This window comes from Lactuca virosa, chromosome 2 (assembly GCF_052849685.1).
Source record: "Lactuca virosa cultivar CGN04683 chromosome 2, Lactuca_virosa_CGN04683_v6, whole genome shotgun sequence".
Classification (NCBI taxonomy): domain Eukaryota; kingdom Viridiplantae; phylum Streptophyta; class Magnoliopsida; order Asterales; family Asteraceae; genus Lactuca; species Lactuca virosa.
Window position 1 is genome coordinate 30,853,560 of NC_136427.1, and position 14,555 is coordinate 30,868,114.

Below are 14,555 nucleotides of genomic sequence, written 5' to 3' on the forward strand. Positions count from 1 at the left end.
AAAAATTTCCTTTTATTTTAAAACTTTGGGGAAAAACTTATCCTTACAATCCATATGAAAACCTTGTTGTTATCTATTCCTAAGCAATGTGTCATAACTCCTAAGTAACAGCTTCAAAATTCTGATGCGATCGAAATCCATCTTCGCGATCAGAAGCAGCATATACTTCCTTTAAGCTTTCTCTCTTTTCTTTGATTCTTATAACATCACCATATGACCCAGTCACATTATGTAATAGAATCTCCAAATAGGAGCTTAACAGAGTTAGACAATGGACTTTACCTGAAGTAGAGTCAAACTTATTGACTTTAACATCCTTAGGTAAATTTGGCACCTTCGCAACCAATGCCCCTTCCTTTGGCAATAGATACCTATGGACCCTTGATAATAGGACTATCTCAGACTTAGCCTCTCTCTTTACCATTTGGTCAACCGAATTGACTATGGCCGATCCCTTTCCATTGGGAAGAGAGAGCTTTACTGGATATCCAATGTCATCATTGTCAATGTCCATAAAGTTTTAGGAAGTTGATCTTAGCAAATAGATAAGATCATTAAGGGTCTTGTCATAGTCTGTTTCATAGGAGTCCCAAAGGAACTCACTATGTGACTTAGAAAGTAGTTGAGCCACCAACTTTCTCAAGACTTTGACACCCAACTCTCCAGGCTTGTCAATATGTGACTACATCTCCAAGATGTGATCACACATAGACCTTTGCTTGCCAATAGGGCTTGAGTGACCTTAAATTTTTCAAGAACGTGTGGGTTAGGGAGAATAATTGGAGGAGGTGAAAGAAGTATGATTTCCATGGGACATCATCTTCATTTAGGAAAGCTTGTTTCAAGAGATTTGGGAAGATCATAAATGTCTAAACAAGACATCTTTTGGGAGATATTCAAGATAGTTGATTTAAAGTCCTTAATATAACACCCAATATGAAATATTAAGGGTAGGACCCAACACAATACTTTTATAACTTGGAAGAGGGATGCCGTAATCCAAGCTATAAAATATTTGAAGGTAGGTGAATGACGATTCACCAATTTCCACCAAGATAAACGAAATGTATTATTAGGTTATAATTGGTTTTGAAACTCCTAGATTCTTTTGAGATTCATTGAACTTTTCAATGGCATGTTTCAATCTCGAGTGTGCCCTTCAGGTTTTGTGACTGGGATGCCGAGGATCACAAAACAAGGTGTGAAGTAACCATGCAAATTACTTGGTACTCTTAAATGTTTATCACCCAACCGATGTGCCGGTAAACCACACACGCTCCACCGGCCTATGATACACTTTAAGAAACCCTTTTCCTACCTTGTTAAATCAAGCTAGTGTGCCGGTAAACCACACGCGCTCCACTAACCGACTTAAGCAAAGTGCAAAGTGTAATTTCATGGGTTAGCACCTTATTCACATTTTCCTAAGTAACTAAGATTGGGAATTTATAAGTGTTTAGTTACTTAGTATTTATCATTAATACTTTTAATGAAGGGAGAATTATAGTCCTTGTCCTACCCGTTCGGCTAACGACCCTCCACCAGTCAAGGAAGCGGTGGGTAAGAGTGGACACCTATTAAACTGCCATTTTATAGGCAGTAACCTCATACCCCCCTTATAGACCGGCTTCGTGAACGAGGCCTACTAATGGTAAGACTGACTTGCTCTTATACATATATATATATATATATATATATATATATATATATATATATATATATATATATATATTATATATATATATATATATATATATATATATATATATTATTAACTTATAATATTATAAAGTATAAGGGTTGAATTTTTAACTTTTAATACTCTAAGGGGTTAACTTGGAGTTAAAGTATTCTTGAGGGAAACTTTACATATTCCAAAACTTGAGGGCAACTTTTGAAACTATTCAAAACTAATTAATTCCATAACTTATGTGTTTAAAGTAGTTTTAATTAAAAAACTCTTCAAGTTCCATAACTTGAGGACAAGTTATGGAAGACTTTAAACTAATGAAAGAATGTAACTTTTCTTTATTTTTTGTAACTTTTGGAACTAATTAAGGTTACACATTTTATTACTTAATGAAGTGACTCTTGAACCTCCATAACTTGAGGACAAGTTATGGAGTCATAAAACCATTCAATGAAGACAAGACTGTTCATTTTGTAACCTTTGCCAACTTTTATGAGTTTTAAGAATCTTTAATGTGACTTTTCATGTAACTTGAGGACAAGTTACACAAACACATTTTAGAATCATCTCTTAGATTAAAATGGATTGAAAACAACAATTTCTAATAATTTTTCTATTAATCTAAGCAACTCATAAGAACAAGATAATTTAATCAAACCTTTTCATGTAATTAGACTAACCATTAAACTAATACAAAACATGAATCTATTGACAATTATCTTTGAAATTGGATTAGAATGAATATTACCACATCAAAAACAGGTTTATAGGTTCAAAAACAGCTTATGATAATGTTTCTAGTCCATTTCTAGCCAAAAAAACTCGAAGATAAGCTGTCAAGGGCTCCTACTCGTCGAGTGTATCAACCTACTCGACGAGTAGGATGATTTTCTTCATGGACTCGGCGAGTTCATCAGTGGACGCGGCGAGTCCAGTACCCAGAATGCCCGAAATTCGACTTTTTCAGCATTTTTCAGCAATTTGCATCAAGTATAATTGAAATTATGAGCATTCTAACACTCCTAAGTGTACATGCAACCCTAAATACCTTGGATCTATGTTTTCTCTATTATACACGCAAATATGAACTTTCCAAGGTATTCATCCTAACTAGCATAATAACATTGATTCATATGAATATATCAAGTTAGAATTCATACCTTTTGTAGTGTAGCTTGACTCCATGGGGCTTGAGTGCCTAGTGCCTAAAATGTGACACCTCAAATGGCTCACACAACATGAAATGCTCTTGGAATAACTTAGAGAGAAATCCACACTTCAAGAAATCGGCTAGCCCTTCATATCACACACTAGTGCCGATTTTGGTGAATAATATGATGCTTATATAGTATGTTACAATTAGGGTTACACCATGTAAACCCTAATTGTCATGACCTTTCATTTCCATCACCCATGGGTTATATATCCTTGACTAAATATGATTAAAACCTCAATCTAAGCTTTTAGAACTGAAGTGAAGTATATTTTCCTCTCCCTTAATTATAGCATAACAACTTTTTCCCAATTGAAACTTTGTTTTCTATAATTAACATTACTAACTTGCAAGCTTTATCATAATTATCATGCTCCCACTAACATGATGATTATTAGCATAACACTTATGCTCCCACTAGCTTTGACATGTACTCAGAAATCAGCTAAACTTCTAGAAAAACAATACTTTATTGACTTTCTTACCAAAGTTCAGATTTCTGATACTAGATTGCTTTGATAAAACTTTATCAATATCATACTCCTTATCTTAGATAGCTCACAGGTGTGTCTAAACAATTTTAAGAACTATGAAAAGGGATGCCGTAATCATAGTCTCGATTGTTTAGACCTTTGCCACTGCTTCAAATCTACTTGGTGGAAGTGTTTCCTCACCATCATTTTCATGAATCGGAGAGAAACCTTATGACCCTTATATTTTAAGGAAACAATGATTTTATGTATTCGAGTCAGTTAAATCGTCGGTTACAAAGACTAATCTCTGCTTCTCTTCTGCTCTTGATAAATAAGAAGCTTGGAGTCTATCCACAACTTCTCAATGATAAATAGCTTCATCATTCTTGATTTATGGTGAGATGAGTTGTATATTGATGTATTTATCCTCACTTGTGTTATCTTTTATAGCGAACTTCTAATAATAGATATCTCGAAGAAAGGAAATCTATAAATCAGTAATTATTTCGAAAGTTTTGATTCTACGCAAAATATTTACTAAAATAGAATATATTGAGAACCTCTGAAAAAGGTTGTATATTCCTTTTCCTTGTTTGACTAACTCTCTTGTTGTATTCTTATATTATTATTTTGTACCATTTCGTAAAGGAATCTGACAGTAGCAATTCTAAGCCTAGTATGCAACTTTTGACACATTATCATCCGTAGAAGCATGCTATTGTATGTGACTAAATCTCTCTAAGTTTCTCATCAGCGAGACCATCTGCTGAGAACATTGAGTCTCCCCCTTCATGCTGACTGTCTAGCACTGTCTAAACTTTCTATGTGAGATTTCCTGGTCCAAATAAAAAAATCGATAAAAAGTCTATGATGTTCCTTTTTTATTCAATTATCTTTCACCTGACCCTGTCCCTGCAAGCATGCTTGCTATATGCATCAAATCTCATGTTCTGCTGAAAAATTGAGCAAAACCTAATGGCTTACCCTGATTGCTTAGTCATTAGCGTAAGAGTTACTTGTCTGGTCCTTAAATGACAAAGGGTTGTTCTTGTCCCTGACCTCCTAGTCTGAGGTATGGCATGGTATCATTATGATTTAATGGTGAATATTTGATTCTAGATTGAAACTTACTCCATGATACAGAAATTTAAACCACTTTTTGTTGATGAGTTAAATTGTTAATGAACGCTGATTTCACCTCATCGTGACTAAAACAATTCATTCTCTCCACAAGTCTTCTAATACATAACTTGATGATCCACTGTGTAAAACCACACACTGATAAAACTTCGAAAGTTTGTGCTGATGGTTAGTCTATGTACCGTAGGCTATCACACGCACCAATCTATTCTTGCCCTTATATTATTCTTTAAAGTTTTATGATTCAGTGTAATGTACCATATACTGATGAGATCTTGATAAATCTGTGTCGATGGATATATCATCTGTGATATGTTACACGCACCTATCCAATCTTGCCACTTTTCTTCTAATAAAAGTGATTTATGATTCAACGTATGAAACCACATGCTGATGAGATCTCGTAATACTATGTCATTGAATGGTAGTTTAAGCCCACACTATCAGGAGACATCACAATCTTACTAGACTACAAGTTGAAACTCTATTCTGCTCTAAGTTAGCTGATCATGTCAAAAAGGGGATAGAATCTTGGTAAAACTGAAAATCTCGCTACTAGAACCACAGAAAAGCACATTCTAAGGGGGATTCAAGTCAATACGATGTCAACGTTCTCATCTCAGCTCAATCTCATTATCTATTCATCCTTCATCTGCTGCAATTCATAAATGCTTGATAAGTCATTCATCTTCTCAGGGGGAGCATTCATTAAAACTTCAAGAGTCAAGATTTCATTCTTACTCTCAGGGGGAGCACGAGCCAAATTCATTCATTGAAGATTAGTTTGATATCATGAGATAGGAGAGATTGTATGGTCACACCTTATGATCTGATGAGTTGTCACAACTCGAAATTTTTAGATCAAGTAAAGCTTGAACCTTAACCAAGTACAAGTGAAACTTCATTACAATTCTTGTTGCATCTTATCATCTATAGTCTTAGGGCTTGTTTAAAGAGTTAACAAAGAAGTATGGATTGAAAACTAAGCTAATTTAGGGTGTTATAAATAAGCATAAGTTAAAAGACTAAGGGTTTAAAACATAAATATAAACATTAAATGATTTTTCACCCAAAGTAATTAATGGAGTAAATGTGTTCACGGTTTGAGATTTGATGATCAATGGAGTTCACGGCCTAAAGTAATTATAGGGAAAAGGGTTTACGGATTGGAAATCAATTTAATTAAGAGTTCACGGTCCAAAACATTAAACCAAAATGGTGTTCACGGTTGAGCATTGATTCAAGAGAGTGTTCACAGTTTGTATTTAATTCCAAATTGGTGTTTCCGGTTGGCCTAAATCCAAAAACACCCTTAATGGGCCGAAAACACTAGACTAGCCCACCTTAGAACCGTAAACTCCCAAGCCAAAGCCCATTCATGAACCGTAAACACTACCCTATATATATTTATTCAGTCGTGAACCAATTCATTTCTCACATTTCCATCCGAAAACACTTCTACTTTTGCTCTCAACTACCATCCATCAACACCATAAATTCATGAGATTTTGCCCAGATCTTCAAGTTTTCACCTAGAACACCAAAAACACCAAGAACATTTATTCAAATCTTCAAATCTTCATACATCTACCAAGAACACACCGTAAACTCATCAAGTCAACTGAAAACTCCATTTCTCCAACCGTGAACCCATTTCAACATTCTAGTTAATTCCAAATAATTATTGTAAGTCTTTCTTACATAATTAAAGTATTGCCTAATACTTTAATTATTAATTACAACATTATTTAATTTATTATTTAAATTAATATCTTATTAATTTAAATATGATGTCGGGGATAATTATTTTTAGGATACGACTGCTGTCACGTATTCTAATCCGAGGATCACCGTTAACACTTCGCAACTCAACCGAGCACACACGTTTGAGGTGAGTTCATACCCCCGTATTTTCCAAGCTTTTTCAATGTTTTTAGGGGGGGAATACAAATAAAACACAAGTAATCTTGTGTTTAAAAATATAAATTTTTTATTATATTTTCATACCGATAACATGCATTTGAACGTGAAAATTTGTAGATACGCCAAACATTATTTCGGTTAAACTACAAAATATATTAAGTCGTAACAGTTGTTACAACAAAAGTAAACTATTTTACAAGTTCGGATTTTAACACAGAAACAAACTTATAAACTATAATAATTATAGTGTATGGAACAAAGGGAACTATTTTACAGGCCCAAATCATAACAGGGAAAACAAACTTATAACTATATTAGGTATAGTTTATGGAACAAACGGACTATTTTGCAAAGTTACATGTTATTTACAAAAAGGATTTTCTTTGTTCTACACTTAATCGTCGATATAGCTATGTGAGATAACGTCTTCAAGTACTTATTTAAGTGCCAACAAAAGTCCTGACCTTAATAACCAGAGTCTCTTGGAGGGAGAGCGTGACTTTGTGTATAGATCTATACGGGACTGACAATCCCGCAACTTAACTGTTAGCTACAGGTTGGCCGGCAGGCCTGGGGTGACAAATGTCATTAACGATTCCGACACCTGAAGAACATCATGTCAGGCCATAAGTTGTATTAGTATGGTTATGAGGACTCACAATTTGGTATCAATAGTACGATTAATGTATGACTATATATAAACAAACTTCACTTAGTTTTACTAAATTATAAAACTACAACAAAGGACATTACAAACCAGTGGGGATCAAAAAGACTCTTATTGTTAATTCTAGGATTTCTTGGTTTATACGTTAGAGTTATATTTATAGGTAATATCCGATAGGCAGTGGGATGAGTGCTTTCTGCCTTACTTCCTATTCCTTGTTTGGTTGTGGGCTTAGGGCAGAATCATTCAATCAACTGTCTGTTCGATCTTGATTATAAATATAATTCGTACGTACTAAGAAATCACAGGAGGAACAGATATGGGTCATACCAACACGTACCAGTATAACTAACCATTTTCTAGAACATAATTTACAACTCTGGGGGAAAACATATATCAACGCAGTTTTATCAAGTAACAAAAACAACAAGTATACGAACTTAACGCACACCAATATGCAAACTCTTTGGTCTTAGGGTTTAAGACTACTTCTCAAATAAACTAAGTATGGTAGTTATACTTGAACCTTTCGGTCTTGGAACGTTTAACATTTTAACTCGGTTTCTATGGAAAATATAGGATTTTCCAGGGTCAACATCATTATTTTACAAGTAAATAGTTTGCAATCTAATTTTCTGAAAACACAAGGCGATTACTTATCGAAAACAATGAATTATAGTACAGCGGGTGCAACTAGGAATCTATTTACAAAAGATTCAACATTTATTTACAATTCATTTTACTTATCATTCATCACATCAGAAAATATAGGATTTTCTGGAGGAAAAACATTAACATTTTCAAAGAACAAAGAACATACTTTCCAAAATAAAATGCTTATGAACTTACCAAGTTTAATGTTGACACTTTTTCAAACCACTTGTATTCTCAGGATAATTAGTAGAAATGTACCCTCGCGGGCTTTCCGAGGACGGAGCATAGTAGCTTTAAGTCTTATCTTTTGCGATAGTTCAATGTCAAACAAGTAATCTTTTGAACACAATGTAAATACTATGTTTTTAATACAATGTTTGTTGTTGCTTTGATTAATATTATTCAATTGTTGTGATACTATACATGACGTCCTCCGCCCCCAAACGTTTCCGCTGTTACGGTTTGAGGGTGTGATATGAGTCAAATACACGACATGCTGATAGATCAGCGTCAGCATCTACGACATCTACAGTGCCAACGTATCAAGCTTATCAAGGTCAGCTTATAGTGCAGTTATCCGATTGTAATCTTTTTTATATTAGGTAATGATATAAATAAGTATAGAATGATGGGTTTTAATCACTATAACACTCCTATGGTGCACACTAGATACGATAAACAAGGAACTATAAATAAAGAACTAGTGCATTGAAAATACACATCAGCTACGAACCTCGTAAATAACATATGAGCATGTTTTTGAACTCATACTAATTATGAAACTTTAAATGCTAATTCTCGGAGTTCGGTATATCGGAATTTAATTTTGTATGCATTTTTGGAATTACCACGACCGGGATAATAAACATGCACTTTCAAAATAAAATTGATGATACGGTATGATGGCACGAGAATCGAGAATTGAGATACATTGAATTGATATAACCCAAAATATCTATCAAAAAATCAATAAATACTTTCAAATTGTACAGGAACTGCTTCAATTAAACACAAGAGGATACACCCTTTTCCTCACACTTATTTACTCTATCTCCCTCTCACTAATTTCTCTCCTTCTTTTCTTCTTCTTCTTGATTCTCGATAATCACTTCCCACCGGAAGTGATGCGTTTTCCAGCCACCAAATAAGGCAACAACCCTCCTTTATTCGACTAAAAACATCCTCAAACACACACCTCCCTTGGCAATCGTTGCTATTGTTCTTCACTTTACAACCAGTAAAGGAGAAGATTGTTGCCAAGAAGAGCCGCATGAGCAACCCCTTTCACCACCATTGTTGACGATGGCAGCCACCAGTTGCTGCCTTCATGTCTTCCTGCCTCTCCCTTCGATCTTGTTGCTTTCCTGCCTCAGTCCTCCTTTCTTCTGGCGACGAGTAGGAACCCACAAATGGTCGTCGGAGATCGACTAAGCTCCTACCTTTTGCACAACAGATCAATCACCATCGGACCATTTCTTTTCTGTTTTCGTTCATCTCCCTCTTCGAATCGATGAAGCACCAGAGATGCTTCCCATTTTCTGGTTCGTCTTTTTCTTCTGATCAGCTTAGGGATCGAAGACCCTTTTTCCCCTTAATTTTTGCCTTTTGTTTGTGGTTTCCTGTACCGGTCAGTAGAGAAGAAGATTAACCCCACAGAAGGTTGACGGAGATTGACTCTTCCTCCCTGATGTTTACACTCGACCTCCTTTTCCAATCAACAAAGTACCGTAGTTCTTCCTCATCCTTTGTGTGTTGCTGCCGATTAGACCAGAAGAAGAAGGAAGTCGTCAGAGCTCCCCTAATCTGCCTTATGTTCGTGTTCCTTTTCCTTTCTTCTCCCATCAGATGAGAACGATGAGAACGATGAAATGACCCTCCCCCCTCTTTTGTTTGTGTTTGCTTACTTGATAAGAATAGCCCTCGATTTGTATTAGTTAATCTAAATCAGCTCTTGTTTGTGTTAAATTACCAAATCAGCCGTTCCTCCTTGTTTTTAGACCAAAACAATCCCATTTAATTTAAATTGTTACAAAAGTAGTTTCATTTGATATTAAATTACTACAAACCATCCCTTTAGTTTAAAATATTACAAACGGTCCTGATGATTTGTGTTAAACTCAAGAAGGGTTGAATTATGGTTTTTAACGATAAGCTTCACCAAAACGAACCTATATCAAGATCATGCATCAAATGTGATGTAACTCCCACGTTTCCCACTAGACAATTAATAAGATGATATAATAGTTAGCGTCAAAAATTGTAACATATTCGATATAATAAAGAAAATTTTGTGAGGATTACGTGTTCTATGTGTAAATATTTGTAGTATTCGTGCTTATACCAATATAATAAAATAATAGTAAAATACACGTCTAAAAAGAATAATAATTAGGACGAATATCCTTGACGAAAGTTAAAGTAGTCGTGACAAGGATTCTGAAGATATAAGGAACGCTTGAATCGGATTTATAACAAAGAAGTTATGATCCGTTGAAGTTCCACGTTCAACCCGATACGACTCTGGATATCGTAAATAGTAAATCGGAGATAGATCACTTCTTAGCCTTAGTGATATAAACGAAAGTCATAGTAGTCATTAAACTAAGAGCATACATATAAAGAATGTCAAAATATGACTCCAACTAGAGTCAGACACGTGTCAGTCAATAGGCGGATCGAAGTGCGCGGCGCGCATTGGAGAAATTCACCCTATAAATACCCTCGAGTCCCGTGTCCATTTTCCTCACCCCTACAACTCCCATCTCTCAATATTCTTTGATTATTAGCCATTTTTCCCTAGTTTCTAGTGTACCATCGAAGCCCTGTGATCTCTGAGTGTCTGACAAGTAGTAGTCATCAAATAGGAACTCTGCTAGTACAATTTCTAGAGTTTTGTCTAGGGGATCTTTGTAAGATAAATTACACTCTATTCTATCTTAGTGTAATTTGTATTTAGATTCATAGTCATTGTTATGAATCTATAAATAAGATTTGTCAGTGGTTCCAACGTCATATTAATGATTGATCTACTTATAGGGATGATGTCTAGGCTGGATTTAGTGAGGTGTTTAATGTGGTATTTCCAAATAGTATACTTTGTATACCAAACATACCCTACCTCCAATATGATCCTACCTAGTTGTCTCTATCAGCTAAAGATTGATAGACTTTGGAACTAATGATGGATGTAGGTTATCTTTATTCATAAGGAATATTATCCTAAGAGTTAGTATTAATGATACTAGGTCACGTCAAAGGAAAGGTCAGTTGCTAGAAGCGAAGCTCTTCCCGATTTTTGAGTCACTACTTTATCAACTGAGTACATAGTTACTTTCATCTTACACATAGATATGAAGTATTTAAGATAATTAAATGCTAAGGAATCCCATGGTTGCCTTATTGACATATATTGCTAAGGAATCCCATAAGCATTATTGGCTATCCCAAAGATGATCCTTAGGATAGGTCCCCTGAATTAGATTATTTAGGGATAGAAAGTGAGGATAACAGGAATAGGTAATCGGGTTGAATGTATTGATGAAAAATGGCATGGTGAGAACACGTAGTGGTTTAGGAAACATTAATGGAATCCAGCAGGCGGAGCTACGAGTGATTGAGTGTGCACCCGAAGAAGTGCCAGTAGTTGAACCTGTCACTATGGAAACACTTAAGGCTCTATTAGCCGAACAAAGAGAGGAAATGAGTCAACTAATCCGTGAGAGCGGTAGAGAGCCTACGACGCCTGTTGAGCAAACTGAGTTGAATATAGAACAGTCTGAGGAAGGAAATTATAGCAGGACTGTTAGTCGAGCGGAACCTCAAGTGGTTAAAAGAGATAACCCTGAGAGAAAAAATGAAGTAAATGATGTACGTGAGTGTAAGTATAAAGACTTCATGGGTGCCAAGCCACCAAGTCTTTCTGGAAGTCTAAATCCAGTAGAGATGACGGACTGGATCTCTGAGATGGAGATGGTATTTGAGAGTAGTAATTGTAGAAACAAGCAGAAACCGCTCTTGTAGTTAGACAACTTAAGAGTAGGGTTTTAAGTTGGTGGAAGTTGTTGGCAGATATAATACCACAGGGAGAAGCCATGGGGGTGTCGTGGGAAGCGTGCCTTGGGCTGTTGAAGATGCAGTACTGCTCGGAGGTGCATTTGATAGATCTAAACCACGAGTTTTAGAACTTGAAGAAGGGGAAGATGAGTGTTGATGAGTACGCCACCCTATTCACCGATAATATGAAGCTATTCCCCTACTTGGTGCCTACTGAACTCTCCAAGATAGAGAAGTTTGCTAACGGACTACCAATGGAATTTGGTCCAACGGTAAAGATGGAAACCATTTTGAAGGCAACTATCAGAGCATCCAAGAATGTGGAGACCCAACTTCGAGAGAAAGAACTGGAGAGAACGGAGGCAGGAGAAAAAAGGACATTTGTCACACCCCAAAACCGGAACGGCGGAAACGTTCTGGGGTGGAGGACGTCATGTCAAGTATCACAACATATGTAGTATAGTAATCAAAGTACAACAACCATTGTATTAATAGTAATAATTTTACATAGGTTACATTTAGCAACAACATCAAAAGTAAATACAGAGAATAACATATAATGCAGCTCGGTACAAGGCTGTCTTCACAAAAGCTTCCAGAGTGTACCTGTCTACGGATGACCTGAGAATACAAGTTATTTTGAAAGCGAGTATCAACATTTTTAAATGCTAGTGAGTTCATAAGTATTTAATGACATTGGTGTAAATACATGTTTTTCTTCAAAATAAACTCATAAAAGATGGTGGTTTAGAATTTACAGAGTATTAGAATTCTTTTCAGAAAATCCTATATTTTCTAAATAAAAGTAGTCTTCTACCAAGACCCGATTGTTTTATGTTTTAAATCGAGGAGTATCTCCACTAAAAGTAGTCTTCTACCAAGACCTGACTGTTTTATGTTTAAACGAGTATTTTCCCCCTAAAGGTACTATCATTATCAAAATATAGTTTTTACTTTAAAGAAATTGTGAGAAACTCACAAGTAAAAAGTAATAGGGAAAAATAATATTTTACCTCAGCAGTAACACTGCTGGCTAAAAGTAAATAAAACATAGACTCCAGGCGGGACGCCTCGCAAAGCCTTAAAGGTAAACAAAACATAGACTCCAAGCGGGATGCCTAGCAAAGCCTAAAGGTAAATAAAACATAGACTCCAGGCGGGATGCCTAGCAAAGCCTAAAGGTAAATAGAACATAGACTCCAGGCGGGATGCCTAGCAAAGCCTAAAGGTAAATAGAACATAGACTCAAGGCGGGATGCCTAGCAAAGCCTAAAGGTTATAAAACATAGACTCCAGGCGGGACGCCTAGCAAAGCCTAAAGGTAAATAAAACATAGACTCTAGGCGGGATGCCTAGCAAAGCCTAAAGGTAAATAGAACATAGACTCCAGGCGGGATGCCTAGCAAAGCCTAAAGGTTATAAAACATAGACTCCAGGCGGGACGCCTAGCAAAGCCTAAAGGTTATAAAACATAGACTCCAGGCGGGATGCCTAGCAAAGCCTAAAGGTAAATAGAACATAGACTCCAGGCGGGATGCCTAGCAAAGCCTAAAGGTTATAAAACATAGAATCCAGGCGGGACGCCTAGCAAAGCCTAAAGGTTATAAAACATAGACTCCAGGCGGGACGCCTAGCAAAGCCTAAAGGTAAATAAAACATAGACTCCAGGCGGGATGCCTAGCAAAGCCTAAAGGTAAATAAAACATAGACTCCAGGCGGGACGCCTAGCAAAGCCTAAAGGTAAATAGAACATAGACTCCAGGCGGGATGCCTAGCAAATCCTAAAGGTTATAAAACATAGACTCCAGGCGGGACGCCTAGCAAAGCCTAAAGGTTATAAAACATAGACTCCAAGCGGTACGCCTAGCAAAGCCTAAAGGTAAATAAAAGGGTGAATGTGAACTCGTATGTAACCATGCTGATTGACGATCGAATACCTGATGACCCTCCAGGTCACACGTAGTATGGTGACATTATGTCACCCATGGGGCTATTCGGCGCAGACTGTAGCTAGCAGTCAGGCTGTGGGAGTGTCTGTCCCGTATAGATCTATACACATGATGTCCGCTCTCCCTCCAGGAGACTCTGGTTAAAAGGTGATAGCGCTAGGAAGCGTCGTATGGGGAAGTAGTACGTCACATTCTATTTATAGTATTAAAATAATGGTATAGACTCACGAATGAACTGACTCCTGTGAAATTTTTCGTACTAGAAAGAGTAAATAGAATCTCCTAACTATTCCTATAATAGTTACTAGTATTTTAGGTATATGAATAATGGAAGGATGCCTTTGCTACCCAAAGGAATTGATATGGCTGATAGAACTTTTATGACTATATATGTATACATGATATATAACTAATATTTAAACGACCTTCAGACGGATAATCGATACCCTAAATCCACATCCAAACAAGGAAAAGGGGTTAGAGTGAGCTAGCCTTCCTAAGTCCTTTAAACATTACTTATATAATTATACATATACAGGCATGAATTTGACAATATATAAATAATAAAGAAGTTTTGGTAAAACCTTTGGAAAACCTATAAATAAGAATTTATGACTTGATGTCAGCTTATAAAACAAGATTTAAAAACCTTTAGCTGGATAAAACAGTTTAACATGTAAAAATCTATTTTCTAGACAGTTATTAATCATATGTGATTGATCTAATAACCTTCTAGTTGAACTTGTATTCCCCCCCATAAAAGCATTTAAAATCATTTAAAAGGTTGATTCAG